Source organism: Podarcis tiliguerta, assembly GCF_965153285.1.
Source record: "Podarcis tiliguerta genome assembly, chromosome: 2".
NCBI lineage: Eukaryota > Metazoa > Chordata > Lepidosauria > Squamata > Lacertidae > Podarcis > Podarcis tiliguerta.
Window position 1 is genome coordinate 102,858,995 of NC_139535.1, and position 18,795 is coordinate 102,877,789.

At 45.1% G+C, this 18,795-nt stretch overlaps 1 long non-coding RNA gene across 1 annotated transcript in view; it reads right to left on the bottom strand.

Annotated features, from left to right (window-relative positions):
- The window catches only part of LOC310671712, a 129,352-nt gene that overhangs the window by 58,983 nt on the left and 51,574 nt on the right, over positions 1–18,795 (bottom strand). The window lies entirely within an intron of this gene.

Below are 18,795 nucleotides of genomic sequence, written 5' to 3' on the forward strand. Positions count from 1 at the left end.
CTCCGTCGGTTGGAGAAAATAACAGAGGCCAACCAGAGAATATTCAGAAGCAAAGCAGCTCATAAGCCTGATCTTTATTGAACTGTTGCAACAGGCTGCTCCCCTCACACGCAGGAGAAAGGAGGAGGACCCAGAACAAAGGTGTGCCCGCCCTTATATAGACATTTTAAATTGCCTGCCCTGGAGTCCAAGACCACCCCCAGAAACATCATATATACATCACAGAAGGGGTATAGCTCAAGACCACCCCCCAGATACATCATACCTACATCACAGGGTGGTCTACAACAGAAATCTGAGTGTGTTGTTTATCTCCTGTCTGGCAGGTTACCTATTAATGGTCATTTGATTGGATACCCTGGGGAGCCTGGCCAGTCTTTTGTAATGATAAATACTTAGTTCCTGAGCCATGTCACAGGCTCACCCTATTTATACACAGACATACCCTTTAGACAGGATTTGTGAAGGAAAAGACAATGGGGAGGCTTTTCCATTTCCCTTTGACCTTGCAGAGAAATATTTGAGGTCAATTTGGGAGGGACAAAATGGTTTCGGACTTTTTCTGTGGGGTTTCAGACATGTGGTCTTGGATGAGGTCATGACCCACAAGCTGAAGACCATTGCTTACTACACAAGCTGAAACTTTAAAAAATGTAGCCGCTTTTCACTTTTTACACAGGATGGTCCTCACTAAAGACACCCACAACTCCAGTACCTACATAGCTTATGAGTCAATATTTAAAGGTTGCTTGCACTTCCATCACACTTCTGTACATCTATTGGTATCTCTGCACATAATTTAGAAACTGAATGCATGCCATTGGCTGTTATGAACATTTATCTTTTATATATATATCTAAGACCTTAATTTTTTTATTTCAGCACCATAGTTTGGGGGGAGGAGGAAAGGGAGTAGGGTCGTTTCTCAAAGCCAGGCATTGCTCCATGAACTGAACACTGGCCCTTTAAGTGGTGGTGTGCTATGAAGTAAACAAACAGGTCTGTGCGGCAGTAAAGCCCTGGACACCTGGGAGACAGGGCTTGCTTTGTGCTTCCTGCAGCAGGGGCGACTTGTCACTCATGCAGAGATTTCTCATTTGGGAAAATGTGACAGCCCAAGGTCAAGAGATGGTCTAGTGCGAATCATGCAAGCCAACAAGCCATGGAAAGAGAGCTTAATAAACACACACACACTTTAATATTTTCAAGCATTTCGCAGCATGCGACGGGAAAAAGAGCCAAACTTGCTCTTCCATTTTTATCTTGACATCGCCCCTGTCTTAATTCACTTTGGGTTCAGAGTGTGCCTTCCCCTTCTCGCCGTCCTCTTCCTGGCTGGCAGCGGAAAACCTGCCAAAATTCGACACAGTTTAATGCTGCGAATAATATTCCAGCTGCCAATGAACACAGCATTCATTCCCAAAGCTCCACAGATTCCCTTCTCGTGACACCACAAACCAACAAACCAGACTTCGTTTCCGCAGAAAATGTTAAAATGGCTTTTGAAATGCGAAGGAATGGGCCTGTTCCATCTTCCCACGGACGAGGGAAGGTGGCGTCGCCATAGGGCTTAATGGAGCCCCTTCTCCATTGACCCTTAGCTGGATGTGTATACATCACCAAATATTTGCACATGACTTGCTGTGGGCCCTTATATACCGTATTTTTTGCTCTATAAGACTCACTTTTCCCCTCCTAAAAAGTAAGGGGAAGTGTGTGCGCGTCTTATGGAGCGAATGCAGGCTGCGCAGCTATCCCAGAAGCCAGAACAGCAAGAGGGATTGCTGCTTTCACTGCACAGCGATCCCTCTTGTTGTTCTGGCTTCTGAGATTCAGAATATTTTTTTTCCTGTTTTCCTCCTCCAAAAACTAGGTGCGTCTTGTGGTTTGGTGTGTCTTATAGAGCGAAAAATTCAGTGCCTCCCATATCCACTGGCTTGATCTTCAGGACCAGGCAACCAAACTAGCCATAGTAGTTATGGGCTCCATGATGGCTGGTATGTTGGCGTACAGAGGCATCTCTCTAACTGATTAATAATAATAATAATAATAATAATATTTTATTTATACCCCACCCTCCCCAGCCAAGACTGGGCTCAGGGCAGCGGGGGGGGGGGGGGGGGTCAGGGCTATGTGAAACAGTTGGATGTGCCCAGTGAGTTTTTTTTTCTGGGGGGAAGCAAGGATACACATACCCCTAAACATTTTGTGAATCTAAGTTTGGCCTCATTGAGGGGCAGTCTTTCAATAGCAGTAGGAGAATGAGAGTACCCCTAAACATTTTTTTAAGAAAAATAACACTGGGTGTGCCCAATATATTCAGAGAAAAGAGAGCACTTTGGGTCAGTCTCCATGAAATGTTCACCTTGAGAATGTTTGCATTTTAAGGATGCCCCGGTTTGAAAAAAAATTCCAGTAAAATGAGAATGACTTGAACAATGGTCAAAGAACATTTTTTTTTAAAAAAAAACCATTTTATTACTTCTGGAGCATTTGAAAAGCTGTAGACCCTCCAAGTTTACCCTATTTTCCAGGGACAGTCCTGGATTTGCAGAAGCCGCCCTGGTTTCTGATTTGATCCTGGAATGTCCTGCTTTTCTTTAGGACATCCCCTATTTTCATCAGAGAAATGTTGGAGGGTGTGGAGTTATGCAACCCCTGAGCCAAGGAACTAAATAACCATACAACCTTTGGAAGACATCTGAAGGCAGCCCTGTATAGGGAAGTTGTTTAAGGTTTTATTATGTTTCTTATATATGTAGGAAGCTGCCCAGAGTGGCTGGGGCAACCCAGTCAGATATGCAGGGTATGAATATAATAATAATAATAATAATAATAATAATAATAATAATAATAATAAAAAATAATAATTTATTTATACCCTGCCCTCCCCGGCCAGAACCGGGCTCAGGGCGGCTAACACCAATAAAATAACAATAAAACGTAATAGGAAGGAAAAAACAAAAAACAGTTAATTAAAATACGGGTTAAAATACAATTTAAAACGCAGCCTCATTTTAGTAGTAGCCCATAAATCAAAACCATAAGGGGAGTGAAACATAAGGGTCAGACTGAGTCCAAACCAAAGGCCAGGCGGAACAGCTCCATCCTGCAGGCCCTGCGGAAAGATGTCAAATCCCACAGGGCCCTGGTCTCTTGTGACAGAGCGTTCCACCAAGTCGGGGCCAGTGCTGAAAAGGCCCTGGCCCTAGTTGAGACCAATCTAAGTATTGTTATTTGTGGACCTTAAGGTCCTCCATGGGGCATACCAGAAGAGGCTGTCCTGTAGGTACGAGGCTCCTAGGCCGCATAGGGCCTAGGATAATAATAATAATAATAATAATAATAATAATAATAATAATAATAGGGTACCCCTATTTTCATCAAAGAAATGTTGGAGGATATGAAGGTGTGGGTCATTTGTGTAAACTTATAAAAGCATTTAATGATGAGGAAAGTCCTGCTGGCAGCCGGGTCTCTCACTGATATCACAGCCCTAGGAAAGTTGGGCACATGTTGAACGTGACATGTAAACAGCCCTCTCCTTCAGTGTGTTGTGTATTCGCCACTTTGGTCACCATAGATGGAGTTTTAAATTAATGGTCCCCAGCTGCAACTCTTAAGCAGATCTGGGTGTGTGCTGCTCTTGGCAAGAGAACAGGAACCCCATTCAAAAGTCTCCTATTATAAAATCCAAGGGCAGGGCCTTGTCCAAGCGAGACAGGTTGGGCATTAACAGCGCCAGCTGCATTTGACAGATGAGCCCTGAAAAACCGAGTCTTTATGAGATGGGCCATCCACTCCTCTGCTTGTTGATTCAGAAGGAAGTCCTATTGTATCCAATGAGGTTTATTCCTTGGTTGGTGTGCTTAGGGCTGCAACAACAGAGTCGCTACTTTTCCCAGTTAATGTTCCCCCCAAAAAGGAAAAAAGGCTACTATTTACTCTGTATCGGAGGCCGACATTAGGGTGACTTAGAAACACAGAATTACAGAGCTGGAAAGGAACCCAGAAATTATCTTGAGGCAAAGGAACAGGGAATTTCAAAAGGCGTGTCTCTTTTTATCGTTGGACACCCTATTCTCTTCACTGTAATTTGTCCTCATCTGATTTTAATATTGTGTTTTTAAATTGCTGTAACCAGACCTGGGACCTTATAGTGAAGGGTGGGTGAGTAGTCGAAATAATGATAATGATATGCAGATGGCAAGAGGAAAAAGGGAAGCAGTCCCCAATGAAATTCCTTCCTCTGCACATCTATTTGTTTGACAAGTGATTATAATAGTTCTCAAGAGTTATTTGCAAATTTCACTACATTGCATTACATTGGGTGTGTGTGTGTGTGTGTGTATTCTAAACTCGTTGGCTGGGATAGGGGGCAGGCACGCCCCTGCTCAACTTTCCCACAATTCCCTCCACCCTCTAAAGAAACCCCCTGCCTCACATCCCCCACACCCCAAACATTTGGCTTAGAGCCAACTGGAGCCAATAGGAGCCAAGCCAAATTGGTGTGAGTGGAGAATTTGGGGAGGGGAGGGGAGGGCATCACAACAGAAAGCCCCTTACCTACAGGGGTTAACTTCCACCTCCTCATATGCTGTGACCCAGTGGTGTAGCTTAGGTTGCCGGCACCCCGGAGCCGCCACCTGCCTGCCCACACAAGGGGGAACCTGATTGGCCAATGTGGCTCTTGACAGGCAAATTCCTCCGACATCCATGGAGAGGAGAACTGGGCTGGGCCATGCTGGGGTCGCCCCTTGCCCATCTCCCTCTGTCTGTGCCTTCTCATCATATAGCTCCAGCAGCCTAGCACCTAAGCTCCATGCAAGACACTCCACAGTTTGTGGATTCAGGAAGCAAAATGGTTCTGAGAGGGATCTACAGGCTGGATTAATCATGGATGGAAAGCACAGAATCCTATTGGTCCTTTTGCTGCCTTTGCCTATAAATAGCTAAATGCAACTCTTTCGTCCCAGTGAGTAATTCTCACACCCTCCCTTTTGCCTTGCTGAGTCACAGTAGTTCCGTGCTGTGTTACTTACACGGTCATTGGTCTCAAAGGAAACTTTAACACATCCAGTGAATTGTCAGGGATTGGCTGAAGTTGAAAGCTATTCCACTGGCATTTCCCTTTCGCGGCAGCACATTGTGCCAACCCGTTTTTTTAAAAAAGAGGCTCTGAAAATAGGTTGAGGAAATAGCTGTTTGACATAGGTAGTGGCTGAAATATAAAGTATATAAAAGGTCCTTTGAGATATCATTGGGTAAAGGAGAGAGCCTGCAATGACCTTTGTCGTATTTTAGAACCCGTGCTAAGGCTGATTTTGCTCTTTTTCTGTTCCTCTATTAAAGAATTTAACATGAGAAAAATAGTAATAATAATAATATCAGTTTCTAGTCTTTTGCCACAGACTTGAGCATGCCATCGATTCCATGCCAAGACATTATTTGCACAAAGCTTCGGCTAGAAGGGCCCGCTTTCATACATTCCTTTTCCTCCCCAGTAGGATAAATCTAAGACATCCGATAAAAGCCGCAGCAGCAAGATGTGCAAAACATGATGCAGCGTTTGCCTGCTTTGTACTGAAATATTACTGTTTGGGTGAGCGCATTTGCCGTCCAAGATAGCTACACTTTCCCAAAAGCCAAAATACTCTGATTAATCCAGAGATGCTTCAGTGCTTGTAATCAAAACAGTTTTGTTCCGCTAGAAAACATCTGGAAGATGAGGAGGAATTTTCGAGAAAGGGGTTGCAGAACTTGGGGTAGCTATGGGTTTCTACAGATCTGTCTGTTTCTGTGCCACATCACTGGTGCTTGTTTTTTACCCAGCATTCTGTTCTGTTTCTACTTAATTCTGCAAATAAATATAATTTAAACAAAGAGTTTGGGATGCGAGTTTAAATAAGCCCTCTCTCAAAATACCTCGCTGAAATGTGTGTTGTGATGCATTCATACAGCTGAGCAATGTCCTACAGAGAAGTGCAGAATGGGATGGATGGCAAAGCTCAAACCCTCCAAGTGTCCCTATTTTCCAGAGACAAGTCTTGGATTCACAGAAGCCGTCCCTGTTTCTGGTTTGATCCTGGAATGTGGTGGTGTAGTGGTTAAGAGCGGTAGACTCGTAATCTGGTGAATCGGGTTCACTTCCCTGCTCCTCCACCTGCAGCTGCTGGGTGACCTTGGGCCAGTCACACTTCTCTGAAGTCTCAGTCCCACTCACTTCACAGAGTGTTTGTTGTGGGGGAGGAAGGGAAAGGAGAATGTTAGCCACTTTGAGACTCCTTCGGGTAGTGATAAAATGGGATATCAAATCCAAACTCCTCCTCCTCCTCCTCCTCTTCTTCTTTCACTTAGGATGTCCTTATTTTCATCAGAGAAATATTGGAGAGGATGGAGTTATGCAACTCCCAAGCCAAGGAGATAAGTAACCATACAACCTTTAGAAGAAGGCAGCCCTGTATAGGGAAAGGTTTTTTTAATGTTTCATGTTTTATTATGTTCATATGTTGGAAGCTGCCCAGAGTATATGATGATGATGATGATGATGATGATGATGATAATAATAATAATAATAATAATAATAATAATAATAATAATAATTACTCAAATCTAATGCTCACCTTTTTTGGCCAAATTATGCAAAAATTAAGGTGCACATTAGATTTGATGGCACATTTACATTTGCCAGCAAATCCTTTTTTTTGCTTTAAGATTCTGAAAATTGAGGTGCACATTAGATTTGATGCCGCCTTAGACTCGAGAAAATATGGTAATAATAATTAAAATAGGATATCCCTGTTTTCATAGCAGGAATGTTGGAGGGTATGAAAGCTCTGTTCTGCACATTCATCTAAGAGGTGTAGGTCAGATGATTTCCAGCAGGAATTTGCAAAGTTTCGGTTCCTTAAGCACCCACTGCTAACCTTTAACGGATAGCAGACTCTCTTTTCCTTTAACAGAACTCTCTGTGGCTTTCCCATTGTGACACGTGAGCCCAGATAACCTCAGCTTCACAATGCACTTTGATGTCAGCATCAGTGATGTGGTTTGAACACTGATCTCCACTGTCTGTCTTGCTGTTCCCCCAATCTTCAAGCACGCTGTCCCCTTTTCAGGAAAGAGCTGAAAAATTGTTCTGGCGACTGGCAGAGATTATGGTTCATTCAAATATTTACACCTTCAGCCTAAATGGAGGGAGTCCAGATCTTACAGCACAGTCATTTCAAGAGGGACTTATCCCCCACCACAGCAGTGCAGCCCTGGAGTCCTAGGCTAGCCTGCAGCCAGTCTGTCCAAGACGGATTTCAATCAACCTTCCTTCTTTTTCTTCCCAGCAACCCTTGCTCAAGACTTTTTCTTATCATGTCACACCCAATTACCCTGGCAACCTTCCAACCCCAGTCTCTGTTCACACCCCAGGGCAAGGAGGGGAGGACAATTCTCTTACATTGCCAATGGCCCTCAGTGGCCCTGTATTGTTTCTTAATGGCGCTAACTTGGCCAGGTCGTTTTGCCTAGGCTTAGCTCAGAAATTTCTCTGCAGCTTGTATTTCTCCCTTCACATCCCAAATAACCAAAATCCTACCATTTATTAATTTCTAATGGGGTTTTTTGTGGGGGTTCACCCTCCCAAATCTATAACAGTACAGTCATACCTTGAAAGTCGAACAGAATCCGTTCCGGAAGTCTATTCGACTTCCGAAACATTCGGAAACCAAGGCGTGGCTTCCGATTAGTTTCTGATTGCACAGGCATGCCGGACGTTCGCCTTCCACAAAAAGTTCAAAAATCGGAACACTCACTTCTGGCTTTCATAGAATCATAGAATCATAGAGTTGGAAGAGACCACAAGGGCCATCGAGTCCAACCCCCTGCCAAGCAGGAAACACCATCAGAGCACTCCTGACAAATGGTTGTCAAGCCTCTGCTTAAAGACCTCCAAAGAAGGAGACTCCACCACACTCCTTGGCAGCAAATTCCACTGTCGAACAGCTCTTACTGTCAGGAAGTTCTTCCTAATGTTTAGGTGGAATCTTCTTTCTTGTAGTTTGGATCCATTGCTCCGTGTCCGATTCTCTGGAGCAGCAGAAAACAACCTTTCTCCCTCCTCTATATGACATCCTTTTATATATTTGAACATGGCTATCATATCACCCCTTAACCTCCTCTTCTCCAGGCTAAACATGCCCAGCTCCCTTAGCCGTTCCTCATAAGGCATCGTTTCCAGGCCTTTGACCATTTTGGTTGCCCTCCTCTGGACATGTTCCAGTTTGTCAGTGTCCTTCTTGAACTGTGGTGCCCAGAACTGGACACAGTACTCCAGGTGAGGTCTGACCAGAGCAGAATACAGTGGCACTATTACTTCCCTTGATCTAGATGCTATACTCCTATTGATGCAGCCCAGAATTGGGCTTTCGATCATTTGGGAGCCGGAACATTTGACTCCCAAGGTATTCAGGAGCTGAGGTACGACTGTATACAAACGCCTTAGCATTGTCAATGCAAAGAAATCCATGGGAAAGGGGCATTTTTAAGGTGAAGAAGCATTGGGGCAAATATAGAGATGCTTTAAGCCTCAGGTGTTAAAAAAAACACCCACATTTGATTTGATATTTGTTAGGTATGCATGCATCAGATACCCAATCAAAAGTGGCCTGGAGTGACCCCATTCTCACACTTCCAGCCCCACCTACTGATTCTTAACTTTTTGAGTGAGGTTTGGGAATTCGCACAAGAAAAAAAGGAAGGCAAAACCATCTGCTCGTATATCAGGGCCATCACGACAGATCCTCCGGATTAGAGTTTAAAGGAAAGATTTTGGCCATCGGCCCTGTGTGGACATGGATACACACTTAAATATTAATCTCTCTTTTCAGTATCAATGTGTGCTTGGCACCACTGGGAGTGTCATATTTGCAGAACAAAGACTTAAGCTTGGTGACAGATGAGCACACACCACCCACTGATCAATTGTCAGCACCTCTGAGTATATTTAGGGGTTGTTAGCAAGCAGGAAACAGTATCATCACATTGCAATGACATGTTGCACATCTCTGGAGGACAGAGCTCTTGGGAAGGCAAGGCTTACTTTGAGCCAGGCATCACCTTAACTCATCGCTGGACCTGTCTGCAGCATCAGCACCCAGATATCCCATCACTCGAGTTTCTGTACAATCTTTCTGTCTTCCGCATATGCACCGCCAGGGTGCAAAGATCCGCCCAGCGCCCGCAAATTTAGTTCACCTGTAACAACGACACAACAGAAATAGCTGCTTTGTTTCCTGACTCGTGGGGAGTATTTGACGCTACAGAGTAACAGAGCGACAGAGGAGGGAGGCAGGGACTTTCACTCCAATGCATTTCACTGCCGCCAATACATCTGGCGCCCTCCAGAATTCGACGCCCGGGTGCACTGCATCCCTTGCACCCCTGGGTAAAGACGGCCCTGTCCATAATCGTCTGCAGCTGCAATGTTCAACCTGTTTGCTCCAGAGTAGAATCATAGAATCATAGAATCATAGTGTTGGAAGAGACCACAAGGGCCATCGAGTCCAACCCCGTGCCAAGCAGGAAACACCACCAGAGCACTCCTGACATATGGTTGTCAAGCCTCTGCTTAAAGACCTCCAAAGAAGAACACTCCACCACACTCCCTGGCAGCAAATTCCACTGTCAAACAGCTCTTACTGTCAGGAAGTTCTTCCTAATGTTTAGGTGGAATCTTCTTTCTTGTAGTTTGGATCCATTGCTCCGTGTCCGCTTCTCTGGAGCAGCAGAAAACAACCTTTCTCCCTCCTCTATGTGACATCCTTTTATATATTTGAACATGGCTATCATATCACCCCTTAACCTCCTCTTCTCCAGGGTAAACATGACCAGCTCCCTTAGCCGTTCCTCATAAGGCATCGTTTCCAGGCCTTTGACCATTTTGGTTGCCCTCCTCTGGACACGTTCCAGTTTGTCAGTGTCCTTCTTGAACTGTGGTGCCCAGAACTGGACACAGTACTCCAGGTGAGGTCTGACCAGAGCAGAATACAGTGGCACTATTACTTCCCTTGATCTAGATGCTATACTCCTATTGATGCAGCCCAGAATTTTATCTGTGCTTCAAAATAAGTGGATTGTTGGCCGCAGCCTCTTAATGTCACTGAGCACATTTTGGAAACACCTGGTCCCTAATCAAGCAGTATTATCTACTCTCCAATAAATGTGCTTTGCATATTTACAATTTATCCGGTGTAGAGGTGGAATTACCTTAGAGAGCATGCAGCTCCCGTGATTTTGCCATTGCTATTCTTCCTTCATCTGGGGAAGGACTATTGGCCAGTGGCACAGCACCCAAAACCAGCTCCTTGAGGCAGCTATCCCACCCAGCCTAACGGTAGGGCCGGCCCACTTCTCCCATGCTCACCATGTGAACCGAATTCAACTGTTTTGTTTTGAGGAGGATCCATGCCTGCTTCAGTTTTAAAAATGAAGAGATGAAGCTCATCAGCAGTTAAGTGACAAAGGATTAAGCATCTGGGATTTCATCCCTCTCTCAAGGAAAGAAGTGCCTAAGCTGCTAATGACATTAAATCTTCCTAAATAAGCCCATTTCCTCTGTCGTGTAACCATATGCTGTTGCCCTCATCATAAAGAGCTCCTTTGAAATAACCAGCCGTCTCTGCTGTGAAATTTGGATATTTCCACTCACTGGATTAATTAAAATCATGTGGCATCGTGAGCGTTTTCCATTCGACTGGATGAATAACCTGAAATTTTGTTAAAGGGAACAATAGTGCTGGGCTTCTGATCAAATCGAAGAATAATGGTTTTCATGCCTTTATTTGGGTTTCACTGTCATCAGTAACCATTGTGTTCAAATACACAGCAGGGGAGGCAGTATTCAAATTGCCTCTTCATTGTTGTTAACGGCCGCAGGCCACAGATTTTGCTTTCTTCAATGATTCGACTGGACAAATTTCAGTCCATTCACCATTCCTTAGTAAAGGTAAAGGTAAAGGGGCCCCTGACCATTAGGTCCAGTTGTGACCGACTCTGGGGTTGCGGCGCTCATCTCACTTTATTGGCCGAGGGAGCCAGCATTTGTCCACAGACAGCATCCGGGTCATGTGGCCAGACTCTGGGGTGGTGGCGCTCATCTCGCTTTACTGGCCAAGGGAGCCGACGTACAGCTTCCAGGTCATGTAGCCAGCATGACTAAGCCGCTTCTGGCGAACCAGAGCAGCGCACGGAAACACTGTTTACCTTCCCACCAGAGCGGTACCTATTTATCTACTTGCACTTTGACGTGTTTTCGAATTGCTAGGTTGGCAGGAGCAGGGACTGAGCAACGGGAGCTCACCCCGTTGCGAGGATTTGAACCGCCGACCTTCTGATCGGCAAATCCTAGGCTCTGTGGTTTAACCCACAGCACCACCCGTGTCCCTAACCCGAGGTACCACTGTACAAATCCCGGTAATGTCTGGGAAATCTCAGAGGTATGGCAGCCCTACCTTCAGAGGTGGTCTAAAGGTTGGTTCATTATTTGTCTCCTTGGCTCGGAGGTCCCATACCCTTCACCCTTTCTCTGATGAAAATAAAGACATCTTAAGGAAAAGTGGGACCTCCAGGATCAAATCAGAAAACAGGATGGCTTCTGTAAATCCAGGACTGTCCCTGGAAAATAGGGACACTTGGCAGGTCTGTAGTCCTGATCACTGGGGTCACGTTGTAACAGGTGGTGAGCTAGCTGACATGCAGATCGACGCCTTCAACTTTCACCGTCGGCCTTGAACAGAAACCATTAAATTGGCACTAGGCTTGAGTAAGGCGTCTATGCCATGATTTCACATGACGGTCTGAACATTAGGGCACCTCCGTATCATTTAATCAGCGCTGTGCGCAGCCTACGGACGTGCTTGTGCAAAGTGTTGCTTAATATTCAAAGCCCTGCCTTATGAATGATTGCTGAAATCCTCATGCAGCTAAGGAAATGTGTTTCAACGAGCCCTCTGCAAGATAGTGGCTTAGAAAGAACTAGCAAGCACATGCCACCTTGGCTGTGAACCCTGGAAGACCCACCCCCTGTCCTGTATGACTTTTTCCACCTGGCCTGGGAGGGCAGGGCCCTGACTGACTCCAGCTACAAAACTTTGGGCTGGGGATTCGGTGTGGGGGTGTTGCAATTATCTATATTGACTAAAATTCTGCCGTAGTTTAGAAGACAATCCTTCTTCTCAAGGAACTCTGGGAATTGTAGCTCTGTGAGGGGAATAGGAGGCTCCTAACAACTCTCAGCAGCATCTTAAAAAGCAGAGACATGACCTTGCCAAACAAAGGTCCGTATAGTTAAAGCCATGGTTTTCCCAGTAGTGATGTATGGAAGTGAGAGGTGGACCATAAAGAAGGCTGATCGCCGAAGAATTGATGCTTTTGAATTATGGTGCTGGAGGAGACTCTTGAGAGTCCCATGGACTGCAAGAAGATCAAACCTCTCCATTCTAAAGGAAATCAGCCCTGAGTGCTCACTGGAAGGAGAGATCCTGAAGCTGAGGCTCCAATACTTTGGCCACCTCATGAGAAGAGAAGACTCAATGGAAAAGACCCTGATGTTGGGAAAGATTGAGGGCACAAGGAGAAGGGGATGACAGAGGACAAGAAGGTTGGGCAGTGTTCTCGAAGCTACGAACATGAGTTTGACCAAACTGCGGGAGGCAGTGGAAGACAGAAGTGCCTGGCGTCCTCTGGTCCATGGGGGCACAAAGAGTCGGACATGACTAAACGACTAAACAACAACAACAACTCTCAGCACCCCAAACAAACTGCAGCTCCCATAATCCTTTGGGGGAAGCCGTTATTGCTGTTGTTTTTGATAACATTTCATTAATTTTCCAAAATAACAAAAAAGAAAAAACCATTAACAAATTTTTAAACCATAATTTTGTGCTTGACTTCCCTCCACTCCTTCTTTTGGTTCCATTCTTTGTGCTTGTTCATGCACAAAACCTTATATTCTTAACAATCCAATTTTAAAACCTTCATCAAGTGACTTTTAAAAGTTAAACTAATGTAGAGATCTATACACAAAGCTTAAAAGATATGCATTAAACATTTGTCCCTTTTTTGAGCTCAAAGTCCTCTTTCTTTGTTGGGTTTCTTTTTTTAAAGAAATCATTTTTATTAAGTTTCCCATTTTAACAATCCAATCAAATCACATTGAATGTTCCAAATTATACAAATACATATCAAATAGTCCAATTATTCTGCCTAAATTATAATTTTTTTTGTTGGGACTTCGCATGCTTCAAGTTCGGAGAGGCTCTGATCATTCTTTGTTGGGTTTCAAATTATTTAATTTGCCCTGCATATTTCAGTATTTTATTTTGCCAATCTTCTTTGGCGGTGGTTTCTTCCTTCTATATAGGCTAGTAGGTCTTGGCCTGGCATCCACTCTCAAATACAGGGACCAAGACTTTCGTTCAATAAGTCCCTCAAGTCCTGTACATCTTTAAAAAAAAACTTCAATTTTTTTAACAACCCTCATTTCCCACATTCTCTTCAAATCTTTATATGTTTTCCCCCAGGCCTTTTAAATAATTCCACATTGCCACCATATATAGTAACCTCTTATACTTTTCATTCTCTCTTCTTGTTTCTGCTCTGTCACTTTCAAAGACTCCCAGATCATTTCACGAGAGGTTCCATTTTTATCTGTCAAAGCCAAATCCCAAATCATTTCATAAGAAGTACCATTTTTGCTTTGAACCACTCTTATTCCCCTTGTATTTTCCTCAGAACCTGTCCCTCTGACATTCCCACCTTGGTGGTTTGTGCATTTGCCTCTTTTAATTGTCCCACAGCCTCTGAAAGGAAGTTAGTATTTTTGCAAATTTGAGAGGCTGCCTTATTCATGGGGGAAGACGTTATTGTTTAAAGTGGTATTGTAGTGTTTTAAAGGTATGGTGTGAACATGGATGTAGGCACCACATGATGTAGGCTCCCTTTGCTTGCACAGGGTTCCTGATTGGCTGGGAAAGACCATGTGAGCGCAGCTGACCTTCCATTTAGATCTCTGCGTGGAGATGGGAGGTTGAAGCAGGCAAAGGAGGAACTGAAGGGCTGGAGCCAAGAAGCAGCAGAGGGTTAATAATGCCTGGAGGGGGCTATGGGTTTGACATGTTGAAATGAATTTAGATGCCCACAATGCAAAAGAGGACATGGTGCTTATATGAGCTGCAGTCAACCTGGAGGAATGAGGTATGCAAAAGTTGCATAGTACAGTGGTACCTCAGGTTACAGACGCTTCAGGTTACAGACACTTCAGGTTACAGACTCCGCTAACCCAGAAATAGTACCTTGGGTTAAGAACTTTGCTTCAGGATGAGAACAGAAATCACGTGGCGGCAGTGGGAGGTCCCATTAGCTAAAGTGGTGCTTCGGGTTAAGAATAGTTTCAGGTTAAGAACGGACCTCCAGAACGAATTAAGTTCTTAACCCAAGGTACCACTGTATGTTAGGGCTGCCATATGTCTGGAATAACCCGGACACAGCTAGAATACGGCAACTGGAAGCAGTCACTGAAACGTCAGAAGAAATCTGGACGTATGGCAGCCCATGTTGGAAGTCTAGATTTTGGCGAAGTTCTTTAAAAATAGCTCAAAAACTCCCCTTTTTTGAGATTTTGCCAGAAAATCTCAACAACTTTGGCAGAAAAGAAAAAAAGCTCAAGAACTTTTGTGTCTGGATTTTCACTTTTTGAATTATGGCAACCCTATACAAGAAAGCACACTTTTGAAAAATAGGACTTGCTACTGAGTCATTGCAGGAGGGAAGAATGCAGCAGGTCTGCTGTTTTTTTTCCCTGTGTCTGATCCACACTTCAGAGATAAAACCAGCGACTTAAGTACACAGGCCATGAGAGAAACTCGATGCTCTAGATTGAGAGGAGATATGACAGGAATTCCTCCTCGTCTTAACAGCCGTGCATGATTTATTGTCAAGAGGAAGCCGAGGAAAATCATTCCCACATAAAAACCAGCACACAAGCATTTCCTCTTTCAACCCCCTCGCCCCAAACGACGAGTCATCGTGGCATTATGATGCCTTAGAACAAGAGGATAAAAATGGGATCATGCAGAGAGAAAGAAAAGGGGCGGTGGGGAGGGGGGGGGGTGGAATCGCAAAATGTTTTTAGCCACAACAGGCCTTTCCTGTTTTGAGCACTAAAAATATTCCGGCGTAATCGCTTTTGGGTCTGCAGCCTGCTCCAGGGTGAGGTAATGCCCTCTCCTCTGTGTTAAAGACAACAATCCAAACAGAGATAAAGCTAATCATATCCACTGGCCTTGCCAAGAAAAACAGGCTCTCACCTCTGTACCAAGAGAAGACATTTCCATTCAGTAGTAGGTGGAGAAGCTCTCCAGCGTGAGAACATTTGGTCAATAGGCCGAGTTCCCATGGTGTGTTGTCAGAAGGCTGAGGGTGAAATATGGAGGTGCCCTCAAGGTACAATAGGGTTCATGCAGCAGAGAGTCAGGTGTGGGACGTTCCGTGCCCCCCCAACGCCCCAGTCCCCAAGCGAGGAAGGCTCCCAAGAAGATTTGTATATTATTTCATTTCTCTCTCTCTCTGGCTTGGTCTTGGGAATTTGTTATCAGATCTCACCATGCTGAGCCAGTCAATTCTAGGTTTACCACTGGGGCACATGGGAGTGCAGCAATGTCCAATTTATTTATTTATTGAATGTATATACTGCCCTATACCTGAGGGTCTCAGGGCGGTTCACAGCATAAAATCAAGATATAAAACCACAAAATACCTAACAAAAATGAAAACAACAACCCAATAGTCCTCCCTCAAAAAAACCTCCACATTTTAAAAGGGCATAGGATGTAAATCGGATCAACCAAAGGCCTTGTGTTACCGGAAAAATCTGAGGGCTCCCTTGGACAAAAAGTAAAGACACCAACCAGAGTAAATTGGAGCAAATCAGCAGCCTGTAGGCTTGGCCTTTATTGTACTGTTGCAGCAGGCTGTTCCCCTCACTTGCAGGAGAGAGGAAAGACCCAGAACAATGGTGTGCAAGACCTTATAAAAACTTTTGAAATTCCCCTCCTCTAGGTCAAGCCCACCCCCAGAAACATCATGCATACATTACAGAAAGGAGGGGTTGAGGGAGGAGTTGTGGTGGTAACCTGAGTGTCCTGTCACCTGGCTGGTTCCTCCTTTCTCCCCTCCCCATGAGTACTTTCCAGGTGACAAAGGGGAGCTTGCAGTTTCCTGCCCCCTGAGGGGAAATCCAATCACTGTTCTTTTGTTATAGTCCGTGTTGAATCCACTCCTGTATGCAGTCTGTAGTGTAGTTGATGGCTTTCTGTCTAGGACCATCAGGGTTGGCATAGCAACTGGGCAGGGCTCCTGTGGATGTGCTGCTATGCTCAAGAGAAGTCTGTAGTGTAGTTGATGGCCTGTATATCAAACCTTCCCCATATTGTAGTCCTTCCTTCATGGAGTAAAATAAAAGTGGAACAGTGCAAATCTGATGTATGGTTGATTTTCTATGAATTTATAACAGAAGTGTAGCGTATGTAGTGTGTGAGTGTGAGTGTGTGTGAAGTCTGTACAAACTGAATGATGGGGGGAGGGTTTCCTGCTACACTTGTTAAAAGGAATGTTTTTGCCAGGCACATAAAGGTGTATAATGAAGGCACCAGATGAACTTCCCTGGGGAGAGCATTCCACAGATGGGGGGCCACTGCAGAGAAGGCGGTTCTCATGTTGCCACCCTCTGGACCTCACATGGGTGAGGCACACGAAGAAAGGCCTCAGAAGATGATCATAGAATCATAGAATCATAGAGTTGGAATAGACCACAAGGGCCATCGAGTCCAACCCCCTGCCAAGCAGGAAACACCATCAGAGAACTCCTGACGTATGGTTGTCAAGCCTCTGCTTAAAGACCTCCAAAGAAGGAGACTCCACCACACTCCTTGGCAGCAAATTCCACTGTCAAACAGCTCTTACTGTCAGGAAGTTCTTCCTAATGTTTAGGTGGAATCTTCTTTCTTGCAGTTTGGATCCATTGCTCCGTGTCCGCTTCTCTAGAGCAGCAGAAAACAACCTTTCTCCCTCCTCTATATGACATCTTTTTATATATTTGAACATGGCTATCATATCACCCCTTAACCTCCTCTTCTCCAGGCTAAACATGCCCAGCTCCCTTAGCCGTTCCTCATAAGGCATCGTTTCCAGACGATGATCTCCAGAAGATGATCTCAGGGTCTGGGTAGGTTCATATGGAAAGAGGTGGGCCTTGAGGTATTGCAGTCCTGAGCTGTTTAAGGCTTTATAGGTCAAAACCAGCACTTTGAATTGGGCCTGGAAACTAATGGGTAGCCAGTTCAGTCGGACCAGGATTAGTGTAATATGCTCAAACCTCCTCGCTGAAGTTTCTGAGCTGTTCTTGAGATCTTCCTCTGCAAAGCGTGAGGATCTTCATCATGAGTTGGCAAAAGTGGTTACCTTTCCCCACCTTTGAAACTACTGAAGAAGGAAGCTGGAAGAATGAGGCTGTGTCCCATTTTCTCTTTCAGCTCAATGGGTTTTTTCAAGGCTCAGATGGGCTGAACAGAAAGTGGAAAGACTAAGAGGTTGTGGGAAATGGAGTGGTCTGGGAGGCTGCAAGAAGGGAAATGGACTGGTTGGGAGAGAGGAACAGGGAGTGTGGAGTTGTATGGGAAGAGAGAATATAAGTATAAGGGGCCGGATTCATTGATTCCCCTTTCTGCCATCAAATGACAGATCACATCTGTCTCCGTTGACTGCACTGTCAAAATCGTTGATGCTGTAATGGCACAAAAACACAGATCCAGGTCACAGATCCTTATGGAGCCTCAGAATTTTCACAGGGGAACCCCTCAAAACCACCATTGGATCATATGCTGTGTCACAGTTGTTAGGAGTGCTGCGAAGAGGGATTGAATGTTAAACAGATTGAGGTTGAATCCTGACAAGACAGAAGTACTGTTTTGGGGGGACAGGAGGCGGGCAGGTGTGGAGGACTCCCTGGTCCTGAATGGGGTAACTGTGCCCCTGAAGGACCAGGTGCGCAGCCTGGGAGTCATTTTGGACTCACAGCTGTCCATGGAGGCACAGGTCAAATCTGTGTCCAGGGCAGCTGTTTACCAGCTCCATCTCATATGCAGGCTGAGACCCTATCTGCCTGCAGACTGTCTTTCCAGAGTGCTGCATGCTCTGGTTATCTCCCGCTTGGACTACTGCAATGTGCTCTACGTGGGGCTACCTTTGATGGTGACCCAGAAACTACAACTAATCCAGAATGCGGCAGCTAGACTGGTGACTGGGAGCAGCTGCTGAGACCATATAACACCGGTCTTGAAAGATTTAAATTGGCTCCCAGTACGTTTCCGAGCACAATTCAAAGTGTTGGTGCTGACCTTTAAACCCGTAAACGGCCTTGGTCCTGTATACCTGAAGGAGCGTCTCCACCCCCATCGTTCTATCCGGACACTGAGGTCCAGCTCCGAGGGCCTTCTGGCGGTTCCCTCACTGCGAGAAGCCAAGTTACAGGGAACCTGGCAGAGGGCCTTCTCGGTAGTGACGCCCTCCCTGTAGAATACCCTCCCACCAGATGTCAAAGAGAAAAACAACTACCAGACTTTTAGAAGACACCTGAAGGCAGCCTTGTTTAGGGAAGCTTTTAATGTTCAATGTATTACAGTATTTTAATATCTTTTTGGAAGCCACCCAGAGTGGCTGGGGAAGCCCAGTCAGATGGGCGGGGTATAA